The sequence below is a fragment of the Grampus griseus genome (genome assembly GCF_964374135.1).
Source record: "Grampus griseus genome assembly, chromosome: 6".
Classification (NCBI taxonomy): Eukaryota; Metazoa; Chordata; class Mammalia; order Artiodactyla; family Delphinidae; genus Grampus; species Grampus griseus.
In genome coordinates, this window is record NC_139000.1 from 69,705,514 (window position 1) to 69,719,975 (window position 14,462).

Here is a 14,462-nt window from a genome sequence, read left to right on the forward strand (position 1 = left end):
TCACAATATTACTTTGAGATCAAGCAAATGATGGAGAGAAAGTCCTCCAATGAGCCATCAAGTCACCATAGTTTGGAGCACTGATCGTGTATGCAGTTTGTTTATCGTCCATGAACTCAGTGTCAACGCTTCTTGTGTGTATGATACATAGGAAAACCCAAAGACAAAAATGAATACTAAGGAATAAGATTTTGTTGTATAGGGTTAAGCTTTGGAGTGCCACAGCATTGTAATAGCAAAATTTGTCATACCCCTAAAAACTAATGTTTGTTCCCATGGAAGCAGTTAGCATCCCCAATGAGAATGCATGATTTAGCAGTCATCATCAATTTGAATCTTTCTCTCTATTTTTGCATTAAATTTCAAATTTCCCTAAGGATTTTCAGAGGTGCCAATCCAAGTCTATCCTTTTCAATTCAAAGGAAACCATCTTCATAATTAATTTAGAACTGAATAAATATTATGTCTTGGAAAGAATTAACTTTCAGCTCCAATCTTTAATACTTTTTATTTTGCAGTGGAAGTTATGTTGCTTCAGCCCTCTACATTCCCATCTTCAAACAATAGGTATGTGACCATCTTTGGCAAATCAGCTCTGCAGTAACTGGACTCTGTCTTATTCTCTGTGGTATCATGGGCACCAGGCGCAGTGTAATCACTCAACAAGTAGTTTTTACTAAAGCAGTTTCTTAGATTTTCTCCTCCTACTGGAAGTCATTTGCAAATGACCAAGCTGTTTTGCTTCATCAGGGCCATATTTGCTGGGATTATAATCGAAATGGCTCATATTTCCACTCTTCCCTTACTGGTATCAGTCATGCCTACTGAGTTTATTGCTAAAACCACTAGGATTATGTTTCCTTTAAGGTGCATATGGTTCTGGGCATTCAAGTTGCAGCACAATTTTCAGCCTTTGCCTGGCACTATATTAAACTCATGAGGATGGCCTCGTCTCTAATTTGCCCTCTACTAGGTTATAATAGAAAAGAACTAACCTGGTGTCATATACAGAGCCACCTATCTGAACTCAGACTCTTCCTGAATCTCACAGCTCACAGTACCAAACACATATTACTCCTTAGTGGATCTTTATTGATGTGGCAATTACTACGTTTCTCCTGAGAATCTTCGGAGACTTTTCACAAAGAATGATGAATGATCTGTTGCATCCTGTATCTTCGTTCCATTCCATGGGAGAGTGGGCTCCTTTCAGTTTGATTTCCAAAATTTGGCCGGTAATAACTAAAGCATGACTTCAGGTCCAAAACCATGAGTTTGGATTCTGAGTCCTTGGTCTGCTCTTTTTTTCTGCTAACCTGCCCTTTCATCTTTATTTACTCAGCATGAATGTATTCTTACTTCTAAATGACAGGTATGTAGCCTTTAAAGACTTTTATGTTCTTAAGGTTTGGTACCCCACAAGGTTCATTAAAGTCCTAATCCCCAAAGTGATGGTGTTAGGTGGTGGGCCCTTTGGGAGGTGATTAGGTCATGAGGATGGAGGCCTCACAATTGGAATTAGTGCCCTTTTAAACGAGGTCTCAGATAAATCCCCCAGTCTCTGCCAAGGAGAAGTGGACAGTGTGTGACCTGGAAGCAGGCTTTCAGCAGAACTGGACCACGCTGACACCCAGATCTTGGATTTCCAGACTATGGAACTGTGAGTAGTTTCTGCTCTTTACAAACTACCCAGTCTATGCTATTTTGTTGAAGATGCCCAAATAGTAAGACATGTCCTGACCTATTGTATCCTCAGAATACCTTCCAGGCGTGTGTAAAATACCTAAAGGGAGAGACACCATCTTACCCAACACCGTTTCCTAGACAGCTAGTCCAGTCCCTATCATTTCAGGAGCTCAATCATATATTTGATAGATATATTTGATAGATATGACGTGAAAGGACAATAATCTACAGATACTTTAAAATTCTTTGTGGTTCTACAAGGGAGGTTACAATGGAATATTGTGTGAGGTATTTTTTAAAAGACTTTGCAGCACTATTTTCTTCAAGTTTGCATTTTCAGTATTTAGCAGATAAGGATGAGAATCACGGGCCTGGACATGAATGGAAGACCCACTCTCCACTTTTATTTAGTTCAGTCATCCTCAAGTACTTTCAAGGAGCTACGTGGCCCTACTTTTCTTGTCTCTCTCAGGCAAAAAGGAAACAACTTGTGTCTACACTTGCAGATATTTTCCTTGTTAGTCTGTGCCTTTGGGAATGAACTTGAATGCTTCTTTCAAAGAGTCAATCACGCTGTGAACTCTAATGAGTGACATCCATGTCATCATACCTAAGTTGAAATTGTGGAGTCAGACCCCAAGTCAACTTTTTTTTATGATGTGAGTGTAAGCAAGAACATTGTTTTGGTTTCTTTTCTCTAGAATGTCATTAGTACAAATAGTATAAAAATGAAAAGTAGTCTTATTCATTGAACTTGTCTCCTCTTCCATTAGTCACCCAATAACTTCCCAACTTCTTTGCACTTAGATTCCCATGATAATAAATTCAGGCCAACTAATGTGGGCAGAGGTGATATTGCCCTATACTGTCTTGGCCCTTGAAAACATCCCATGTAATCCTCATACTTTTTCCTTTACCACTGAGTGGAATAGACTCACACACCACAAATCGGAAATCACACATTGAATAGAGCAACGCCACACAATAGAGGGCACCCATGTCCCTACATCACTGTTTAGAGGAGGCCAGCAGGAAAATTGATCTGATTAGGAATGCCTGCATTTTTCTCTTAAGGATGGAAAGGTAAATTTCTATAATGACCCAATTACTGACATCTTTCTGTTTCTCTGTGACAGCAGCTATCATGAAATTAACTGACAAATGTCTTGAACAGCATACTATGCTAATAACCTTTCCATTTTAAAATAAACGTCATAGTTGGGAATCCAAATACCCTCCAAGAAGTTAAACAGATTTTAGAAAGCACATTGTAAAATTACTTGTATAAGAAAATAGATTGTGTTCTTCTTTGTAAATATATTTTTGTAAACTGGTGACTCTTCAGATATTTTTCAACATGTGCAGAAATATGAGTGGACGTACCTTTAGAGGACTAAACAGACAATAATCATTTGATTAGAAGTGTCACAGGTGTACCTTTCTTCTTTATTTGTTGACAGTAATTGGAGAATTATTACATGAGAGAAAGGAACACTTTAATTTCTCCTCTGATAACCTCCCAGGCACAGGGGCTGTATTCCTTTTCCTTCAGATAGAGATGGATTCTTTGGAAATATTTCGGGACAACAATTCCCAAATATGGACAGTCCAGATTGTCATTTTCCACTGGCTTATGCAGTAGTTCCAAGGTGTGATCAAGGCTAGAGGGTAGTTTATGGAGTAGGGTGTTGTTCCAAGCAGCTTGGCTTTCCTCCTTGTTGAAGAGGTTACCATCTGCTGGAGTGTCAGATGGTGGTAGCCGGTGCCTTGAGTCGTCAGGATTTCTGTGATATTCCCTCTTTTCCAAGGAAATTTGAAGTCGGTTCTGTCCTCTAGGCATGACTGAAACGGGATCTTCTTCATCTGTCTCAAAAGTATGAAGAGTTCCCTGTTCTGTAGGCTCTGGATCCAAGGCAAGTTCCAGCCAAGAGGGCGAGCAGGGATGGAGCAGAGTATCACTCCTGCCACTAGCAAATAGATCTGGGCCTTTGAGAATTTCAGTGATTCACCCGCTGGCCGCGAGGGGGCGCGCGGGCACCACTAAATAATTAGCGGGAAGGTTCCTTCCCTGGAACCCGGGACAGCGCGCTTCTCTAGGCGGCAGCGACAGGGCGCTGGATGTCTTTTGATGGGTTCGGCTAGGGAAACGCTGACTTATGAGAGTTTGCAGTTTCCCGGTTTGGGCAGCGCGAGAGAAAGTTGAGTTTCATCCTCACGGAGCAACTTTATACTGATTTAATAGTGAGAAAAAAACTTTTGTCTTCGCGATGCTGAGTTCTCAAGTGGGAGGCTTGTTGCGGCCGCGCCAGCGACAATTTTGTCTGGTTGGAAGCTGGAACCTTGCATTTTCGGGCTTTCCCCTGAGTTTTGTGCTTTATTTTCGCACAGAAACTTGAGCGAGGCCATTTTTGGGAAAGAAGCCGTTTTCTGAGGGGTTTGAAGCTGGGAAGCGAGTTGGGGCCGATTTTACAGCTTCGGGCTCGTTTCTGGCACTATGCTGCGACGGCTCAGAGAAAGGGGAACGCGGCGGCGGCGATGGGACGCCCGGACGGTGTTGGGGACGCCCTGGGGGTGAGTCGGAGCACGGCCACCACCGGGGCCGAGGACGCGGGAGCTGAGCGCGCCTGTAGATGCTCTGGGACTTCATGGTGTCTTTCAAGGATACAGCGTTAACGTGGGGGAGGAAGTACTGTATAACTGAAAAGTAGGAACATTAAAAAACTCACAGGGGGCTTCCCTGGTGGCGCAGGGGTTGAGAGTCCGCCTGCCCATGCAGGGGACACGGGTTCGTGCCCCAGTCCGGGAGGATCCCACATGCCACGGAGCAGCTATACCCGTGAGCCATGGCCGCAGGGCCTGCGCGTCCGGAGCCTTTGCTCTGCAACAGGAGAGGCCACAGCAGTGAGAGGCCCGCGTACCGCAGAAAGAATAAAAAAAAACAAAAACTCACAGCATTTTATTTTTTATATTTTTAAATTAAACTTACATTGCTTGACTTAAATATTTTAGAATTTTTTTATATTTTAAGATATTTTCTGAAAATATTTAAATCTTGAAGGTAGGATATTAAAATATATGGGTATTAAAACAGCATTTTATTAAACTATTTAAACTATAGTTTCTTTATACTAAAACAAGAATTTAATATAATTTTACTTTCCTAGCTTTAATGGAAGCAAACTCATTAATATTTTCAAGACTACTTCTTTACCTGTTTGAGAGAACTGCAGTGTTTGACAAGTTCTTGTGACTCTGTGACAGTCTTAAATAATTTTTATTTAACTCGAGTTTCTGAAACCCCTTTCTCAGGACTCCAGCTTGACTGTAGTGTAGAAAGAAGAGTTATTAATGTCCTGTATAAGCAGCTGAGGACATTTACCAGGTCTGATCTTCTCATTTTCTCTAGTAAGAATTTTATAGACTAAACAGAAATTACCCAAATTTCACTGGCAACGTGAAGCCTTCCTCTGTAAGACTGTCAGCGTCATCCAAATGCAGGGTCATTTCTGTCTTTATTTAAAATTTTGACATTTTCTTCAGCATGTATGTTGTGGCATTTCCATTTTTATATATTGCGTTAAAATATGATTTATCTTGATCACTTAGATTTGGTGCCTTCTTACATTCCATGCTTGAGGGAAGCCCTCCCTTTCTTTACCCAAAGAGCCAGGAAATAGCTTTCGAAGTAACGTTGTGACCTTCCATAGCTAAAAATATAGGAATGGCCCATTTCTCGTCACCCTCTGCCCCATGTACATTTTATAACCCATTTCCTGGTCCCCATAACATTTAAAAACACCTTTGTCTTAAAATAATATCACCAGAGGTCGTCTGAGACAGAGGATGAGGGAAGGGACCGTTGATCTCATTTATACTATTCACAGAGCAGCCATTTCTCCTCGATGCTGGTTCTCTGCAAATGTTTCAAGTGCTGTAGGATTTCTCTCCTTAATGTACCAGACACTGCTCTAGGCCTGGAAACTTGGGCTTTGCTCCTTCGCAGTCCAGAAGGCAACCTCTCTCCTGCAGTTTGCATTTGGGGCCTCAACACGCAGACCCCTGACAGTGTTAAGGGAGCGGCAGTCAAAGCCTTTCTTGGCGGGGCTGATCATGGACTCTACAAGTTACTATATGTCACATTAATGCTAAAGGCAGCTATGTTCACTAAATTCAGATTCTCAGACTATAATTTGCAAACTTCATTTAATCTTTACATTTGCCTGTGTGACAACTACTTGAGTTGTCTCAGTTTTTTAGAAGAGGAAATCAAAATCTGATGTCATTTAAATTGAGGAGCCCCAGATTTTTGTCAGAGTGGAGCCTTCTGCTGCTCCCAGGCCCTCATCTTCATCAGCTCTGAGCACTGGCCCTCAGCTGCACTGAGCACGTGGTGCTTCCCTCATCCTAATCCTGCCTCTAGTGTCTGTCCGCCCTGCTCCCTGGAGGGCGGTCACCATCCCTGCCTTACTTTCCTGGAATCCACATTGCCAAGCACATTGTCACATATATATGTGCTGAGCACACTTTTGGTGACAGAAGGAAGAGAATGGTATGAATTAGCCCTTGGTGTTAACATTTATGCCACTCTTATCCGTAGACTATGTCTGGAAACATGAGCTATGACTCCTATAAAGTCATGTGGAAGAATTCAAATCTAATGTCTTAGCCCCTTAAAGGGGACATGGAGAGAGGCGAGGCTAGTTGTATTTTGGTGCATTACAAAGCATGAACATATGGTAAAATGTCAAATGTCTAAGTACTCTTATTAGAATTTAAAAAGACACAGATTGAGACTCAGATTTTATTTCAACCTTGGGTCTCATTTGGATGAGTACATCCTATTGGATTTATACTCTGTCCTTTTCCATGAATGTTTAATTTCCAGCGTAATAAATAAAAGAAACGTTGAAGATGCGACATTATCTGTTGCCGAGAAATTGGAAAAACTAGGAAAAAAAATTGGCATAAGTACAGAATTGAGAACCTTGTACTATTTAAGAATCTCATTTGCAGGCAGGTACTCAGAGCAGCTGGATACAGGCTCCCACAGCCAGACACCTGAATCACCAGGCTCACCGGGGCCTGCCACCCTCCTCACTGAGGTCACCCAGGATGATGTTCTCCAGCCCTGTCTGCACCCTTAGCTGTCACCTGGCCCCGAACCACGGCCTGCCAAAGCAGGAGACCCTTACAAGTTCTGCACCTAATGGAAGAATCTTTCCATTGTTTTCCTGCCTGAAGGACAAGAAGGTTTTCAGGTTCCTCCAGGAGCAGCCAGTTGCAAATAGCTCAGGCCACCTCTTTCTCCATGCGGTAATCTAGCAGATCTTCAACTTTTTCAGCAAAGAGGGATGATAATCCTCATTGGACTGATCAGCAGCTAGAATTGTTGGAGACCTGTTTGGTGCAGAAAATGGAGATGGAAAGACTTTCTGAGCAATGAGGACTCCAGCCAGACTTTGAAGAACTCCTTCCAAAGTACCAGGCTCAGGGAATTCCCTGGTGCTCCAGTGGTTTGGACTCGGCGCCTTCACTGCTGTGACTCGGATTCAGTCCCTGATCCCACAAGCCGCTGGACCTGGCCGAAAACAACAAAAAGGAGGAAAAAAAAACCCCAAAATAAACAAAAAGTACCAGGGTCGATATGAGAAGGAAAGTACACAACTGCTGTGCCTGGGACATTGTCATACTGGAAGTTAAGACATGAAAATCAGTAAATGCTTTCTTTGTCTTAATAAGCTCATCAGAAAACTCAGGAAGTTGAAAAGGAGACTTAAGCTTCCCCAGTATGTCTCATCTACAGTCCTCCCTCAGTACCCGAGGGGGAGAGGTTCCAGGACCTCCACGGATACCGTGGATCTTCAAGTTCCTTATATAAGATGGTATAGTATTTGCATATAACCTACATACATCTCCCATATACTTTAAATCACCTCTAGATTACTTATAATACCTAATACAATGTAATTGCTATAAATAGTTGCTGGCACATGGCAAATTCAAGCTTTGTTTTTTGGAACTTTCTGGAACTTTTTTTTCAAATATTTTCAACCTGCAGTGGTTGAACCCATGTATTTGGAGGGCTGACTGCACGTATTAGTGGCCTCAATCTGGTAAATATTTACTCAGTTCAAAGACTTTTTTGTCTGCTTCCGTTAAAAAATATATTGAGTCATTTTGGCAGATTTTTATCAAAAATAAGAAACTAGTTTTGAATAGAAAGAAATTTCATTTTAATTTATAATAATTAGTATTTATTATCTTAGGATAATTGCTATATTTGCAAATTTTACTATTTATGTTATAACAAGCTTTGCCTTTTGTTTTATTTTGCTTTGTGGGGGTAGTTTAATCTATATTTTAAGTGCTGAGTCTTAACTTTCTTTTTTGGCCGCGCACAGCACATGGGATCTTAGTTCCCTGAGCAGGGATCACAGCCATGCCTGCTGCAGTGGAACCACAGTCTTAACTGCTGGACCGCCAGGGAAGTCCGCTGAATCTTACTTTTGCTTTTATTTTCTTATTTTTTTATTGGAGTATAATTGCTTTAAAATGTTGTGTTAGTTTCTGCTGTACAATGAAGTGAATCAGATATATGTCTACAAATATCCCCTCCCTCTTGGACCTCCCTCCCACCCCTCCCCCATCCCACCTAGGTCATCACAGAGCACCGAGCTGAGCTCCCTGTGCCAAACAGCAGGTTCCCCCTACCTATCTGTTTTACACATGGTAGTGTATATACATCAATCCTAATCCCCCAGTTTATCCCACCCTTCCCTTCCCCCTCCACCATGTCCACACATCTGTTCTCTATGTCTGCGTCTCTACTCCTGCCCTGCAAATAGGTTCACCTGTACCATTTTTCTAGATTCCACATATATGCGTTAATATACGATATTTGTTTATCTCTTTCCGGCTTACTTCACTCTTTTGCTTTTAAAGAGGTACACAGCACCCTTAAACCTTCAGTCACCCTTAAAATCCAAAAGGCACATAAATAGTTTCGTTAATTCTGTTTATGTTTTTGCCGATATCCCAGTAGGAACTGAAAGGAAATGCCATGTTTTGATGCCATTTCTTTCCTGGAAACTTGAACTTGCCACCATGGGAAACCACTGCTTCAGCCAGCAAACATGGAATCGCCACACAGAGCCTGTATCTTCTCATTTTTCACTCTGGATCAAAATGTCACACAGGTGCTTCAGATTGGCAAAGTCTTATTCAAGTGCCTGCATTCTATCTGCAAAGGAGGCTAGAAATTTGCATTGGGTCTCCTACATTGGTAAATTAGTGTTCTATTGATGCATAATTAATAACCTAAAAATTTAGTGGCGTTAACCACTAGTCTGTAACCTAACAGTTTTTATGAATCAAGAATTTGAGAGTGCTTTCAGTGGGCTCAGGGTCTCTCATGAGGTGGCGGTCAGGATGTCAGCTGGCCTGCAGTCACCTGAAGGCTTGACTTGGGTTGGAGGATCTGCTTCTAACATGGGTCATTCACATGACCACTGGCAGGAAGCCTCAGTTCCTCATCACAGTCACCTGAGCCCCTCCACTAAGCCCTGTGATGTGTCCTCACAACAGCTGGCTTCTACCAAAGTGAGTGATGAAAACTAGAGGTGGAGAAGGCAGTAAATTGTTTTATGACAGAGTCTTATAAGTTACACACCATCACTTCAACCTGTGTTGTGTATTGATTAGAGGGAAGTTGCTACATCAAGCACATAGTCAAGGGAAGGGACAGGAAAGAGTATGAGACAGTCTGTGACTATATTTTAAAACAACTGCAATGAAAGAAATAGGATTCATAAGGTAGGCATATCCCTTCATGTAGAAAGGCTGTTGTACAGATGATGGGTGGCCATGAGTATGATGTCAGAAGAAGAATCTGTGATGATTTATTGGCTATGGGCTTTGAGGAAGTTGAGAACTCAATGATAATGTCCATGTCTCTATCTTGGGCTGCAGAATGATTGGGGCCCATTCGCACAAGGAACATAGAAGGGCGAGAAAGTTTGAAAAATATGTATTCAAATTTGAACACGTGAAGTGGAGATATTCTACATATTCTAGCATGTAGAAATATGGATCTAATGTTTGGAGATCAGATTCTAGGGAAAGACATGCATATGAAGGTCACAGTTCCACATTTGGAAGTATTTGGGAGGTTGAGAGTGTATGTGCAGAGAGGATGAAGTGTGGGACTAGCACGGAATTTTGAGGAACACCAATTCCCTAAGATGAGAGGGAGCAGTCAACAAAGGAAGGAGAGGAGGAGGGGCAGAAAAGCAGAGGGTGGTGGTGACACGGAGACCAGATGAGCGTCAGACCTTAAGATGGAGGGCGTGGTAACAAGTGTCCAATGCTTCTGAGATGTCAGCTGAGGCTGCCTGACAGTGATCTCTGATCTCAGTAACATGTAGCTTATTATAAATCTTGGCTGAGCAGGAGAACAGGGAGAACAGGGAGGCTGAAGCCAAATTATGGCAATTGGAGGAATGAGGTGCATGTGAAGAAATAGGGACAGATAATCCAGAGAACGTTGAAGAAGATTGGGTGTGAACAGAATGACAGAAGCAAAATAATACTAACAAGTGGCTATAGGGCTGAGGAATAGTCATGTTTAGGATAAAATGAAAATTAAGCACATTTAACGTTGATCAGAACTAGCCAATAAAAAGAAAGATGTTGATACAGGAGAGAGAGGATGTAACTGATAAAGCATAAACATCTTATGAAAGTCCCCTCTGCTTTTCTATCAAAGGAGTCATTCTGAAGAACTAAGCCTTCTGGAATTGTCCCTCTGGTGTCACAGAGGTTTTGCACCCTGAGGCAGTGCGCCAGGCTGAGGCTTGGAATGGGTAAGAAGGACTTTATTTTACAAAGTGATGTAAAGTCTAAATGTGAGAATGGCGATGGGCCAAACTTCCATCTCTCTTCTCTGGCTGATCAGTTTCATCAAGGATGTTTATCGATGCTGAGGATGTAAAAAATGTGTTCTTAAAATCTATGTGCTTGCCTGCCCCTAGATAGTAATCATGTACCCACAGGGATACCAGTATCTAGGTTTGAACACTGATATATATATATATGTATATATTTTAATATTTGTTTATTTATTTTGGCTGCGCTGGGTCTTAGTTGTGGCACAGGATCTTTGCTGCGACATGCGGGATCCTTTAGTTGCGGCATGTGGATTCTTAGTTGTGGCATGCATGCAGGATCTAGCTCCCCGACCAGGGATCAAACCCAGGCCCCCTGCATTGGGAGTACAGAGTCTTACCCACCGGACCACCAGGGAAGTCCCTGAACACTGATATATTAATGGATACCAGTATTCAGTGGCTTCACTGGTCTTTACTTACTCACCTAGAATCTCTTTCCTTTGGAGCACAAACAAATAGAATCAAATTTGTGGTTTTGGAAGAAATTGAGACCTTGTTTCCCCTCTAGAGGTCAGTCCAAAATAGCTTTTTTAAACACTTTTATTTTTTTTCATTTATTTTGGCTGCGCAGGGTCTTAGTTGTGGCATGTGGGATCTTCGTCGTGGCATGTGGGATCTTCGTCACGGCATGCGGGATCTTTTAGTTGCTGCATGCAGATTTCTTAGTTGCGGCATGGTATGCGGGATCTAGTTCCCTGACCAGGGATCGAACCCAGGCCCCCTGCATTGGGGGTGTAGAGTCTTACACACTGGACCACCAGGGAAGTCCCACTTATTCTTTTATTTTTTTTAAATTTGAAGGCCATTGAACCAATGGTACCGTAAGCATGGACTGGTCTAAGTATTTGCATCAACAATTCCTTAAATCAATAACTAGTGTTAATGAGGGCAGTGAAAATAACCACTTGCTGAACTTCGTGACCAGTGAAAGTCTGTGAAGTTCTGTATCTCAAGAGCCAAAATATTTTCCCTTAATCCCTGAGTTTTCCTGTCAAGTTGTTAATGAAGAAAAAGACCCCACTTGATTCGAAGGTCTAAGTTATATATTATTTATTTTCCTGTTATCTTTGAAAAGGTCAGAAGGAAGATATTTCTTTTAAATGTAATCTGCTTGGACTTCCCTGGTGGCGCAGTAGCTAAGAGTGATACTCAGAGTGATAGCACTTCTCGTATGAAGGCTGGGTCAGCAAGGCAGAAGCAGCATTACCTTTTATGACCAAGCCTCAGAAATCACAGTATCATTTTGATGTATTGTAGATGTCACAAACCCATTCAGATTCAAGGAGAGAGGAATTAGACAATATATCTCTTACTGGAGGATTTTCAACATTCCAGAAAAATATGTGAAATGAGGGAAATGTTGCTGCCATCTTTTAAAAATACAATCTGCTACAGTCCATAAAACGTCACATCCTTTCACATGTAAAATACATTCATCACTTCTCAAAACCTTCCAAAGTCTCATCTTATGGCAAAAATCCAGGTCCAGAGTTTCACCATCTCCGTCAGATCAAGGTGTGGATGGAGTTCCTCAGGCACAGTTCCTCTAGCACTGCTCCTTGAGTGCCATTCTTCTCAATGTGAAGCCCTGTAATCTAAATAGAGAGGTTATTTGTTCCTTTACTCCCAACATGCAATGGTGAGGCAGGCATAAGATACTATAAGAGTCCCATTCAGAATGGGGTAAAGCAGAAAGCACATAGCAGTCACGGGCTCCCTATTAGGGCAGGTGGTGTCAATGTTCAGATTAGGGCTCAGTTCTAAGTCTCTGGGAGTTCTTCTCCAAGGCTGATTTTTCTCCTTTCTGGCTTCTTGGCTCTGCCTTTTAAGTTATCCTTCCTTTCCCACAAAAAGTGCCTATGTTTTACATCGTGTAGACTTGTCATCCTGCTTCCTTTCTGGACAAGTTTGGGGATCTGAAGCCCTCTTTATTGTGTATGCTATTACTTTCAGTCTAAAGTGATAGAATTACTGTAACCATTTACTGGGTTTGCTGTATATCCGTTTATAATGAATGCCATTGGATAAGAGGCACACCCACAAATCTCTTCAGATACATACCCTTTTTCACCTTGGGCTACCCATGAGTCTCCAGTGAGGCAGCAATTGGTGTTTTAGAGCCCTGTCACTTAATGGAGAGAATCTGTGAGGCATTCCCTAGGATCCTCAGAAGGCCCTTTGTTTGTTTGAAAGACTCTCTGAGACACCACCTAGATCTTTCTGAAGTCTTAAAGGATTTTACACTCATACTCAATCTGATCTGATAAATAGGGCTTGTTTGTTTATTGTTGTAGCCCTCCACTCGCAATACAAACAAACAATGTCCCCAGTACTATAGCTTTGAAACAAATGACTCCAAAGTCTATCACCCAAAATAATCAATGTCTCATCTCACAGATTCTGTGAGCCAGGGATTCCCACAGGGCACGGAAGGAAGGGCTGGCCTGTGTTTCACCATCTCTAGGGCGTCAGGAGCACACTCCACTGGGGGGCTGGGATTGACCTGGCATGTGGTAGGCACTTTCACTTGCCTGTCCGATGCGAATAAGTCTCAGCTGGGACCTCAGCTGGTACTGGGTACAGAAGCACCTCACAATGACTCTCCTTGTGGTCTGGTTTTTCTGTGAGTGTGGTAGACTCAGTGTAGTTGAACTTTTTAAAAGGCGCCTTGGGCTCAGAAGTGAGTGGCCCAGTAAGCAAGCTATTATGACCTAATCCATTGGTTCTCGGTGAGGGCAGTTTTGTCCCCGAGGGCACGTTTGGCAATGTCTGGAGACGTTTTCAGTTGTCACAACCGGTGATGAGGGCTGATACTGGCATCTAATGGATAGAGGCCAGGGATGCTGCTAAATATCCTACAGTACCCACAGCACAGCAGCCACAGCAAAGAATTATCTGGCCTCTAATGTGTGCACCGCCAGGCTTGATAAACCCTAACCTTACTTTGGAAGTCATAGAATATTATTTCCAACAAACTTTTTTGTAAAACATTGACACTCTGTATGGTTAGTCAATTCAAGATGGCTGTTCGCTTGCTCTTGTGCATCCCGTGCTAGACCAGTCCCTGCTTCACTCACACCCCGCTCACACCAACATGCTTGCCCCCTGCCCCACCACGTGATTGTTCTAAAGCTTAGGCCAAAACAGCTCGACCTGCTAGTTCATAAAAGGGAAATATCTGTGGTGGTGATGGTCATTAACCTGAGGGGTTGTGAGAGACCTGCCCCAGCTGCTGGTGTCCTTGGTAATTGATGAGCGAACCAGAGGTCAGTTCTCCCTAGAAATGGTAGTCTCCTGTGTCCGGGGGGAGTGGCAAACATGGCTGCCGGCCGATTGCTTTTCACGGCTGGGTGTTCTTTGAGGACCTTTTAATACAGACACGTAAGACCTCTGTCCAGTAGACCACTGATGTCTCTGCCACCGTCTCTGGGCTCTTTCTTGGGTCTGGAGATTGGGCAGCTATAAGGCTTGCAGGCCTGCAGGGTGCAGCTCAACAGTTGGCGAGCCAGCCAAGAACCCAGAGGCCGAGGATACTCCGGTGAGTGCTGAGATGTCGGGAAATAATGATGGATAACGGGGTAGGGTGGGGGGATAATCCCAAGGTGGCCATCCACTGGCAAGTGGAACCTGTGGCAACTGTCTACCATGAGGCATGTCTTTCTCGACCCTTATACTGATGATATCCTGTTAACCTCAGAGGCTCTTTGCAGTTTAAAAGTAGCAGCCCTGTGCTTGTTGGCGATCTGACTTCCCGGGACTGGCTGGTGAAGGCAAAACGCGAGGACCTGGGTTTCCTATCACATGGTTTGGGGGTTATCTGTTGGGTAAAGG

General features: G+C 42.9%; 1 pseudogene across 1 annotated transcript; it reads right to left on the minus strand.

Annotated features, from left to right (window-relative positions):
• Positions 1–3,160: 3,160 nt before the first annotated feature.
• On the minus strand, positions 3,161–4,333 carry LOC309824156 (interferon alpha-8-like; annotated as a pseudogene). The gene is made up of 2 exons: positions 4,073–4,333; positions 3,161–3,672 (listed from the first exon to the last, which is right to left on the minus strand). The product of its transcript is annotated as an interferon alpha-8-like (transcript).
• Positions 4,334–14,462: the final 10,129 nt, after the last annotated feature.